General features: G+C 42.4%; 1 long non-coding RNA gene across 1 annotated transcript in view; it reads right to left on the bottom strand.

The window, feature by feature from the left end:
* Window positions 1-12,151, bottom strand: part of LOC116992002 — a 23,434-nt gene extending 11,283 nt beyond the window's left edge. The window contains exons 1-3 of the long non-coding RNA XR_004416965.1: window positions 12,021-12,151; window positions 10,447-10,555; window positions 397-2,051 (exon numbers count right to left, since the gene is read on the bottom strand). This is a non-coding gene — a long non-coding RNA (uncharacterized LOC116992002). The remainder of the gene's footprint in view (window positions 1-396; window positions 2,052-10,446; window positions 10,556-12,020) is intronic.

The raw sequence follows: 12,151 nt of genomic DNA, 5'->3' as shown, positions 1-12,151 counted from the left end.
TCCTTCTAAATACTATAAGCAGCATCTATCTATATCTAATCTATATCTATATCTATATATCTATATCTAATCTATATCTGTATTTGTATCTATATATCTATACCTATCTATTTATCTATGTATCTATATCTACACCTAAGCAGCCTATGTATATATGTATGTATATGTATCTATGTATATATGATACATGTGATAATATGTGTGTATATGCATAGTGTGTGTATATATATATATTTCAGAGCTGCTTTTCACAAAATTAGTTTTCATAGTGACAACATCTAGAAAAAGGGGTAAAGTACTATAAACTAGCTCTTCTTAGGAAAGAAGAGAATAAAAATATGCGCAGCCTAAAACGGTGTTACATACAACTGATACCAAAAGCGAGGTGGTGCTCACCACGTTTATTGAAGCAGGTGGGAACTGCACAGTCTCGACATCGAGACACATTTTTTCCATGCATTCAGAGGAAGTCAAAACTTATCCCGTGCTGACCTCCTGTGGTACGTAGGGAATCTGCAGTCGCCAAAAATAGTAGCCAGAAGTCAACAGCCCGGAGAGGTGGGAGAAATACCAATAGGCTGGTCCTCCAGTCAAGGCAGGGAACACAGGGAATGCAATGAGCACATCCCAGAGGACGCACATCCCACATTCCTTCAAACTTCGGTGTTTAACTCTCAAGCGCACAAAATCCTACATCTTACCCAATACTTACACATGGTGAACTAATCAGATAAAAACGGTTCCTAAATTTGAGAAGGATTGATCTAAATTCCTTGCAAAGAAATAGGAGCAGCTTTAGCTTGGAATCTTGTCCTTCATCCTTGCAGGTCAGAGCTGTGTTTGTCATCACCAACACGGAGTTATCTCATGGTGTACAAGGCATGAAGCATCCTTCTCGCTGCTTGTGGTTGAGAGCATATTACTAATTAACCTGTGGAAGGCCAAATCTTCTGTCTCACTTCTGACACCTTTGCTGTTGTTCCATTCCCCCCAGCACAGCGCACACCACAGCTGTCACAGGGGGGTGATGCACATGCTCTACATCCCAATACTCATTCCTCTAAGTGCTTGCTCACATCATTCAAATCAGTCGCTCCATTTAGGCTCCAGAGGATCAGAAAATGAGTCAGTAGGCGGGAACCCAAATACATTTAACACCATCCCTCAGTGGTGAGCCCATTTAAGGTCACGGGAAGCAGACACTGCCAGCTCTGCCAGGAGTCCACTGTCAAAGCCTGAGGGCTGGGACAAGAACAGGATTATCATATTCTTACCCCACTCTGAAGTCCAGTTGCACCAGGCACCCTTACATTTTGGTACAGCTATACCTGTCCCACAAGGTACCCTACTTCCCTGTCCATGGGATACAACTCACCTGCTCTCCAGATGATGCAGGGCATTCCCTGCCCTCACAGACACAAGGTTCTCACTAACAGTGCCCATACAAGTGTTCAGTAAAAAAAGGGGCTCTGATTTGTACCTCAAAAGAGGGAACTAATTTATTCCTGCAGTCTTGCTCCTTTGTCGTTGGCAGAAGCAGCCTATGTATAAAGCAGGGCTTCCCAGTGCACCCTCTGAAACTGGAGCACACTGAGAATGCCTTCATCTTCCCACACAGCTGGAACTGCTGCTCAAACACAAACACAAAATCATTCTAGCTGCAGATCCTGTGCTTTAAAGTCCAACCCCCCACAGTGAGCAAGCCACCCCCAGAAATCATTGCCAGATATGCTTTTAAGTCTTTTTCAGGCCATCAACACACCTTCTAGCCATCGTAGAGGAGAAACTGGTGCTTTATTTTTGCTTCTCATTATTTCTCCCCTCTTTTATGCTCTGGTGTCTATCAGCATCACTGCTGTTACTTCCCGTCGTGCCTGCGGTGTGAAGTCACTGAAGTGGTGACTCACGTAACCAAGTTTAGCCTGAGTTTTTAGCCAGGGCTGACCAGGCTTTCTACAGTGCTGTAGTGCAGAGATTTCTTTTTGGAGACTCAAATGACATCCTCTTTAGAAAAGAGCTGGTTCCTTCCTTCTGGTCACAGACCTCTTGACCTATGAAACCAAACAGGATACAGAAAAAGGGAAGGAAGGAGGAAGGAAAATGTTTTTTACTTCCGCAGCTTTGGTAAAAAACAGAAATTTTAAAAAATATTTGCAAAATCCTACACCCAGGCTGTTTCTTTCTTGTGTTCTCTTTTCTTTAAATATTTGTGTTTGCCCCCAGAATGGTGGTGAGGGGATTTTGGCATTTCAGGCTGAACATAGACCATTTGGCTCACTAGAAATGCTGATTTTCTGCATTCCTTCCCCTGCCAGCGCTGTTTTTTTCCCAAAGTCAGAAGCAAAATGAGAAGTACAGTCCCTCACTGAAGATGTTTCACATTTAGAACCGGCACTTGATAAAGACATGCCCTGCACTGCTACCAGACATGTGGAAAGAGGCAGAGTGGGTATGGTGTCAGGGCAGAGGAACTAGAAAGCTATCAGAGGAAAGCAGGATGAAAGTGGAAGGGAAATGAAGTAAGTGGGTGAAAAAATAATTCTGTTATATAGGAGCAAGCCAGAAGGATCAAAGGATCTCTTATATTTGCATTTTATCCTCATTTCTGTTCCTTGCCATTTCCTTCCTCTGCTGTATATTATTATCACCTCTATTATAAAACTTTCTGGTTGCTTGCAATTATCCCCCTTTAATCTCATGGTAGGCTCTTCCTCTTTGATCCATGCCTTCTTGCCATATGACTGATTGTGTGACTGCTGCATTTATATATAAAAACATACATTTATTTCAACTTCATTTCCCCATTGTGTCTCCAGTTGTGTGTCCTTCCACAATCCTTTCTGCTTGCTTCAGTTAGGCTTGATTCAGCTCCCAGTAAAAATGTTGCATATGGAAAGCTCCTTCTAATGTCTTCATTTTATTTTTGCACAAGTTACAGTTACAAGAGGAACACCTAAGGATGCTCTTCATGATAAGGCTAAGTAGAGTTCAGTAAAGAGAAAAACCTGTGGCTGGCAGACCCTTGATTCTTTCTTTTTCTTTTAACTTCTGGGAAAAAAGCCTTTTTTTTTCTCTGCTCATCCTCCTGCCTCCCTCCTACCAGCATCTCCTGGAACCCTGCTTCTCCTGTCCCTGCAGACCAGGCTAGGTGGCAGGGCTGAAGCATTCCCTGAGACGACAGGAAGTTGAGCAGAATAATCAGAAATGTCAAGATAGAGCAGAGCCAGCTGGAAAGTCAACAGGGAAGATGCTCCTTCTCCCAAGGACAACTCAGGGCTGCCTTCTCTGGTGGGAAGCAGGAGGAAAGCAGAGCTGCCCAGCCCAGCCTGGCCGCATCCCTCTGCAGAGGGAGGGCAGCTCCCACACACCAGAGCAGCCTCTCTCACAGGGCTGACACCTGGCAAGGACACCTGAAGCCCTGTGCACCTTTTCTCTCCTCGCTGGTTTTAAGTTATATTTTTCTAACTGTAGTAAATACTTTTCAGTGTATGGAACACATTGGCCCTGGATGGCAAGAAAATCTTGTCTTCATTCTTCTCCTCTAAAGGAAACACCAAAGGAATGGCCTGGATAGTCTGAAGTGGTCAACTGCTTGTATGTATTCTATGCTCATCAATGTCATAAGAAATGTCAAAAAAAGAAGCTTGTAGCATGAATATTGTTAATTAAACCTCTTGATTTTTAAAGAAATGTAAAATATCATGGAAAAATTCTTCTTTCCCTTGTTCACTGAATTCCTGACAAGCACCTACAAATAAGCACCCCAAGAGCTGAGGGGGAAAAAAGTCACTGAAAGGAACCAGAGAAAGGAACTAGGAGAGCACCTAAACTGTAATTTTCATCCTGCCCTACACAAGTCTTCCATGAAGCAACAGCTCTTCCAGAAAAATCAAGCTTGGACTCTCCATGGCTATAAAGAGCATCTGCTCTTCATGTCCTCCAGAGTACCAGCCCCATTGCTCTCCTCACTATCCCTTTCCTTGTGAAGGGGAGAGCTATTTGATTTTCTAAAAGAGCAAAAGTTATTTCATTTTGTTTTCCTTCATGTGAGTTTTGTGCTAATAAGCACTGAACAAAGCATCTGCAGAAATGAGAGTGACAAAATGCACTTAAGTTTTTTAGCTTTAAGCTCTTGCACATGCAGCACTGTCTCTCTGGAATTAAATGGGACTGTGGTTGTTTCTTTTACTGCTCTGTATTCAAATAAATCCATTAGGAGTAACACAAAATGCAGCACCTCGTTGTTTTGTATTCTTAGATCACAACACGACCTTGAACACGTTTCCACTGCCACCCTGACAGACCTCACTGCACACAAATGATTTGCATGTTATTGCATTAGAAAAGAGACCTCAGGATGTTGCTACCTCACATCCTTCACCTGCACTACTCATCACATCTCATGTGATGTATGCAGCTCAGCCTTCTCTCTCTCCTTTAAAATCTTTTGAGTTCATTGATGACCCCTATGTTCCCTGCTGATCAGTTACAATTAATCACAAAAACCCCACCCTCCAGCCCCAGAGATTAATTGTACTTCCCTCTCAGGAATATACTTCACTTTATATATTGTTGAAGATTCTAACATTGAGAGTAAGAAACTGGATCTTGCTCTGCAGAACTGAAAAGCCCTGCACTAAAACACCTTTTGCAGCTGTGAGTATCAACACCCACTCACCACGTTGCATTTTCAACCTTCTCTTTAGTAAGGTGCATTAGTCAGACTCCTGAAATAAGTGCCTTCAGGGTTTATTTTCTGTTCTTGTGGTTCTCCTTTGAACTCAAGCCAGCCTGTGCCTTCCCAAAACATTAACAACTGTGGTAATAAATACATCTGATAAGAGTTCACAGAGCATTAGCATCAGCAAGCCAACAAATGGCTACCAAGTGTTGGAGAGTGTTATGTGCTGGGGATGTATCACAGACCGGGGAGGCTCTTTAAGACCTGCAAAGGGCAGCTGCCCTCCTGGGGAGTGTGGATGGGCACAGCTGCCATGAATTGACCCACAGGGCTGCAAGTCCCAGCCTCAAGGACTTCAAAAGCTGCAAGTTTGGGAGAGGAATGTATTGTTTGTCTTGATGAAGCCAGTTTCTTTCTGTTGAGATTTGGTGGGGTTTTTTTTTGTTTTTTTTTGTTTTGTTTTTTTTTTATGCTGGTTAGTGGTGCTCTGATTTCCTAGGCTTTAAGAGAGAAATGGTGTTTCATGTGCATGGTTACTGAAATAACAGTGGTAACAGTTACCTCAGAAGGCTGGTGGGAGATATGATGAGTGGTCAGTATGCTAGTTCACAGCACGAACAAGATGTGGACAGATGGTGGGGCTGGGGCCAAAATTTGCAAAGCACTGATGAAATGTGTGTACAAATGTACTCTATTAGGGGTATTTTCTGCTGCTGCTCCCATGAGATGTGGGCTCTGAGGTTCTCTGCTTAGCCTGCCTCGTGTTGCCAGTACAAAGCAGAAGGGCTTTCTCCGGCCATTCTGTCGGTTTGGATTTCCTGGGGTGTCAGAACTTCTGGGCCTCCTGCCACCTGGAGCCCCAAGTTGTGAGCCATTAGCTGCTGAAATCTGACTTGGATTTTGATGTTTTCTCTTCTGATCTTAAGGTGTGATCCGGAGTGTGTGGTGCATATTTCACCAGGAATCAGGTTTCAGATGTAAGGGTTTTTCTTTTTTCATAGACTAAAGACTCACGGCTGTGCTCAGTCAGATGCTGTTTGTGTTTCATCAGATACACAAAGGCTATCTTGCTATCTTCTTGCTGAACTGTATCTTAATCACTCAACAAACTACATGGCAAGTTCCAGTGGGAAGTGAATTGTGCACTCTGTCTAATCTGCAGGGAGGACACAGACAAATCTAGTGTAATTATCCAAAGTGGAAGCTGAGGGTTCCATGACTCCTCCTTGTTACTCCAGGTTTCATCAGGGGGAAGGGGAGAATGTGCAGGCAGCAGCAATCCCACAGTCCAGAAAGGAGGCTCTGCAGTGTGTACTGCTCACTTGCTGACTTCAAACACCGTGTCAGAGCACAGGTACAAAGGCTATGGGGGAGAAGGATACACACGGACTGCAAAGGAAACAGTTGGCTACCATAGCTCTTCAGACAGACAGATGGGAAGAATTATTGAATTCTCATCGTAGGGATCTTAAGTGCAGGTGTAACTGGGAAATTCAGTGCAGCTGTCTCAAGGCATAGGCAAAGACAAATTAAACTAGAAAAGCGATCCCTCCTATTGAGGTACAGACAGCAGTGAGGTTCTCTGAACAGGAACTGACATTTCTAATGACTTGTGACAGAAAATGAAAATACAGGTTTTAGATAGTGAAAGTCACAGTATCAAGAACTTCTGCTTCAGTTTCACCCAACATTTCCCTGCCATTTGGTCTATTTTTGACTAATTTGGCATCTTCCAGCTTCTGAATGGTATCTTTCAACCTCAGCCCTTCTTCTGAGATTTTATTTTTATTCTCAGCTGATAGTTTGTGGCCGAGTTGATTTTTTTCTTTCACAACAGCTCTTTTGCTTGTACTGCAGACAGTACTCAGCAACTGGAGGGGACAATCAACACTGGGAAAATCAAGTTAGAAGTGACATTACCATCATTTTCCTAGACAGAAGAGATTAATCCAATTTATAGTAGTACTGTTCAGTAAACATTTGAATACACCCTTTCCTAAAAAATCTTTGAAGAGTTGAATCTGGGTATCTTTAGTTTACATTAAGGTCTGTAAATAAGAGGATAATTGTCAAATATATCACATTTTACAGCTGCTTTAAAACTTGCACCCAAACAAATTTTTATAGGAAAATGAACCACGAAGAAGTTGATTTTTTCTTCCTAGAAGAATGAGCTATTTTATCAATTACTCTATCATATTAATTCAAACATGTCTTGTTGGAACACACAAGAAACAAGTTTGGGTGGCTCTTATCAAGGTGGGTTTTTCCCCCTCATTGCCATTCTGTTCTCTGTCTGGAATGGAGCAAGAGGAGAGCTGTGACAATGTTGAGTGGATAGAGATCCCAAGGACTGCAAAGCAGTAAAACCACTTGTGAGTATAGATCTCCACACAAAACAAAGCCAAAATGAGCTAGTTTGAATTGGAAGATTTCAAAATGAAACTTTCCACATGACAACACTTCTATGTATTTCACTGGGGGTGGGGGTCATTTTTTTCAGTTTTCATCCTGAATAGGAGACAAAAACATTGTGTTGAAATACTAGAACTGAAAGTGTTCTGTTTACCCGATCAGCACAGTGAAGGCCAGCATGCATGTAAACCATTTCTGAGGATACCAGAATCCTGGCCCAGCAGGTTACAACAAGCAGAGAAATTTGTGTTTTAAACTGAGAAAACATGACTGTCTCTGAGGACAGACCACGAGACATTTTAAGTTTCTGTTTTCAAATCAAAAACTAGGTCTTTTTAAAATCTGTCAAAGATGTCTGGTGGAAACTTCTTTGATCTGTCCCTGATCAAACACAATTCAAAGTGTTGAAGTAGGTCTAGATGGGAGACCATGTGCAGTGTTAGGGAGAAAGTGATGGTGCAGATAAAAAGGACTAGAGTTAGATGTCCAGGTGCCTATCTTGTTTGTTCAGGTAATCACAATTGTTACTCTGAGAACACCTCTCTTCATTACTTATGCCATTTGTATGAATGTAATTCACATCTTAGTACAATTTACAATTCTCTGTTTGCTCTAGGAGGAGAAGGAGGCACCTTTTTGTTGGCCCTGCATTTTGAAAGGCTGGTGCTTTTTGGCCTGCTGTAAAGATTAACTTTTGAATCCTTCTAATGCACATCATTATACCTTAATAGCTGGATCCTGCTTTTGGCACAAGATGAGGTAGAAAATTGAAAAATGGGCTTGTAGTGGCAGCAGCCACAGGGAAAGAACAGACAAATGATAGGACAGTCTGTGGTCATCAAGAATTGTGCTTAGATGCAGTGGAGATGTTTTAAGCTGGCAACAATTTCTGCTTCTTTGATCTGTCAATGTACAGCTGAGGGAAACATAAGAAGAGAGGCTTCAAAACTGGAGGCATTCTAAGGTAGTAATTTATAAAATATCTTAAAATTATCTGAGAGATATGATCAGACCCAGAAGGGTAAAGGGCTAGAAGGTAGTGGGCAGCTAACAAGCACCTTGTGTGGAATAAAGGGGAGAGAGAGGAGGAACTTTCCAAGAGGGTACAGGTAAAGGAGGGAAAGACAGTGAAATCTTTGGCTTAGAGGGCAATGTCAGTGAGCAGGGTGGAAGCCAAGATTTTTTAAGGGTTTGACTGACAAACTCTGTAAAGCACTGCCACAAAACCCAGCACTGTAAGATAGGCACACAAGTGCTTTGCTGAAAGGGTCTTAAATAGTTTTCTGTTTGTTTGGGTTTTTTTCTTTCTTCAGCCATTCCGTACTACCCTTAGCCACCTCCTATATATGTTGGCTACACTGCTGTGCACTGTAGTTCATCCCTTTGCCATGTTCAGGCCTTCTGTCCTTGCCACTCCCATTCACACGTCATGAGACACCACAGAAAGAGTTTAATAAGTTCAGTCCACTGGCCTTTTAAAACAGGGATGGGAGAGGTTTCCATTTACTGTCTAAAATGTGGGCTGTTCCAAGGGGCTGGTGGCTCAGCCCCACAATGTAAAGGAGTGTTATTTCTGTAAAGAACAGAAGGAATCGGCTCAGGTCTGAAAGGCAAGAAGTCAGCAAATAAACAAGATAAAGAAACACAAGTATCATTTAGTTTCTTTCAATACAGTGCCTAATACATTAATTTCACCACACAAAATACAAACTGTTGCAAGTACCCCAGGAACTAAGAACAAGGAGAAACAGGGGTGTTTTCTTTTAGAAGTGGTTTTCATGTGCAGTTACAAAGATGAAATGCATTTCCAGCTACTGATTAGCTTTAATACTATGCTATTCAAAAATCCACTTAAATTTTCTGTAAGATATTCCTTAACATCACAGATTTTTCTACTGTTTTCATATTTGATTGCTAGAATTGCTTGGGGAAATTTAACCATATTTCTGTACTTTGAGGTTCTGAGAAAAGACTGAAATAAAAAGGGGAACAGAGAGTTGTGTGGCTGTAGACTTTAGGTTGGAGGCTTTTGACATTTATAAGGCCAGGGACAGAAAGCATTCCACTTAAGAGCAATGCAAAAGCAGTGACAACTCATCTCTGCAACACTGAAAGTTTCTTTGGGTCAAGCCAAGGATAGCCCTCCTTTATAAAGAGTAGTATCAAAATACACTTTAGGGTGCTTTTCCTCCTCCATGTTCATAAGGAAAGCCTTAAAGTACCTGAAAATCCAATTTACAAAAGCACAGTGGTTGGAGTTGTTCAAGAATCATAGAATGGTTTGATTTGGAAGGGACCTTAAAGACTATTTAATTTCAACCCCACTGTTGTGCTGGGACACCTTCCACTAGACCAGGCTGTTCAACACCCCATCCAAACTGGCCTTGAACACTTCCAGGGATGTGGCATTACACCATTCTTGCTGAAACAGTGCACGGCTATGGGAGCTGGGACCACACACTGGCATTGCTTCGAGTCATAGAATTATTACTCAGAGTTTCTTAGCTCTTCTCTTTGCACCTTAACAGTAAATCTGTACTTTAATTACTGCTTTTAAGCACCCTGGTACCATTGCAAATTGAATACCTTCGGCCACTTGAAACTCCCATGAAAAAGGTGTATGTGAATTCAGTGTGTTATCTGTGCAGATCTGGACTATTACATCCTGATACCACACACATCCAACTTTGTGCTGGAAATAGCTCTCCTTCACTATTATATGCATAGAGTCATAGAGTGTCCTGAGCTGGAAAGGACTCACAGGGATCATCAAATTCAATTCCTGACCCTACACAGAACCATCCCCAAGAGTCACACCATGTGCCTTACAGCACCAAACACTTCTTGAACTCTGTCAGGCTGGTGCTCTGACCGCTCCCTGGGGAGCCTGTTCCAGTGCCCAAACATCCTCTGGATGAAGAATCTTTTTCTAATATCCTACCTAAACATCCCCTGAACACAGCTTCAGGCCATTGCCTCAGGTCCTGTCACTCATCACCACAGAAAACAGATCAGTGCCCGTCCCTCCTCTTCCCCTCACAATGAAGCTCTACACTGAAATGAGGTCTCTCCTCAGTCTCCTCTCCTCCAGGCTGAACAGACCAAGTGACCTTGGCCACTCATGGCTTCCCCTCAACGCCCTTCACCATCATCATAGCTCTCCTCCAGATGCTCTGGAATAGCTTTATATGTTCTTTATATTGTGGTGCCCCAAAGTGCACACAATACTTCATGCATGTTACCTTTTCCTTAACATTTGTATTTTTCCTGACTTAAAAAAGACCAATCTAAAGTATGTAGCAGGTGAGCTTGTTACGTGATTTTAAAGGCTTGTCAGCTGCATGACCTACCTGGCCTTCTACAGACAGCTGTTGCAGGGTAGAAGGATATTGCTCTGATGAAGCTTCAGGTCATCATCCAGGGAAACTGTGATTTAAAGTCCCCAGGTAGTCATGCAGCCTAACCAGGAGGAGAGAGGAACAAAACCTCAGGGATTTCAAGGTATGACTATTTAACAAGTGAGAGCTTGCATTCAATGTCTTGTTTATAAAGCAGGCAGTTTTAAGGTGCATATGGGTTCTCATGTTCTGTTTCCCAATTCAACTGGACTTTACTGTTTTCAGATGTGACAACCCATGAATCGGACTAACTAAATGTTTTTAAGTCGACTGCAGACTTCTTGCCTGAACAAACATATTCAACCCTAAATGTGGTCTTAGCCCTGCAAAAATGTCAGTAATTGCTTTCAGTCTTAAGTGATGTGATAGCTCAGGATGAGGCACTGCCTGGCGTTTCCCTGACACACTGCTCAGACTACTCAGTAAAAGGGCAATTCTAGCTGAGGCCTCTCCTCTGGTCTTTTTTTCCATTCCCTATTTCTGTTCTCATTATCACAAAGCACTGAAGGAACACAGTCATTCCTACGAAATGACTGTGGTAAGTGGAAACTTAGCAAATAACCTAAATGGGTGACCACAGACATTATTTAGGGAGAACCCAGGGGGTTTGGGGAGGGAGAGGAAGGGAAGCTGGATTTTATTTTGTTGTTTTACAGCTAAATCACTACGTTTAGTGGCTGTATAGCTGAAATGACTTTCTGAAGGAGACAGGTTCCTGACATCTCCTTTCCCCTTCCAATTGATCTCTCACAGAGAAATGCTGGAAGGCATAGCAGTAACGTCTGAGGCATGAAAGTGCCCAGCTGACATGACACTCACTGCCAGAGGTTACAGACTTGTAATAGATGAAAACACAAATTATATCCATCTTCTTTCTTCCTTTACCTCGTAGTTTATATTTCACACCCTAGAAGAAACACACTTTTTTTTATAAAAAGAAGGCTACTCAGATATATCTGGTACTGCTGAAATCTGCATTTTCTAACTTAAATCACTACATATTCTATAAAGAATCCAAGCAAGCAGCTCCATGCTCCCTACATGTTCCACCAGCTTGAGACCCTCCTAGCAGATTCTGCAGAGGACCAGGATCATTACACAGTACAGCTAAGTACTTACTGAAGCTGAAATTTGCGGTAGCTTTTCCTACTAGTTACCTGATCACAGTTCCATCTGTATTAGACTGAATTAGACGGGTTTAGTGCCTGTCCTCTGACTCTAAAGGCCCGTAGCACTGCCCAGCTTGTGTCCATGTGGCAGCATTTTCCTTGTCTCCTAAAACAAGTCTCCACGATGTCTCCCAGGAACAGTTTCTGGCTTTTGTCTGGGCACTGACTGAGAAGTATGGGCTGCATGGACCAAAGCCATCCCAAGCAGCACGCTGTCAGCATGAGCTCATCAGTCACCACTTCTGCCCTGTTTAGCTCATTATTTTCGTATTGTAGTTATTAAAATAAAAAATGGGAAGCCCTCTTCAGAAGAGAACAAAGTAGTTATGAAAACAATTCATTTGAATGCAGTCTTACAGGCAACTGTGCAACAGGGAAGCAGAGTATGGAGTGCTGTGGGGACACAATAACCCAGTCCTTCCAAAACCATGCAGCAGTTCAATCCGCATTTTAGGAGTTTTTAGACCACGATTTTAAGAGCAACTGAA

The sequence above is a fragment of the Catharus ustulatus genome, chromosome 1 (assembly GCF_009819885.2).
Source record: "Catharus ustulatus isolate bCatUst1 chromosome 1, bCatUst1.pri.v2, whole genome shotgun sequence".
Taxonomy (NCBI): domain Eukaryota; kingdom Metazoa; phylum Chordata; class Aves; order Passeriformes; family Turdidae; genus Catharus; species Catharus ustulatus.
The sequence above is the reverse complement of the archived record's forward strand: the minus strand, read 5'-3'. Positions and strand labels throughout refer to the sequence as shown.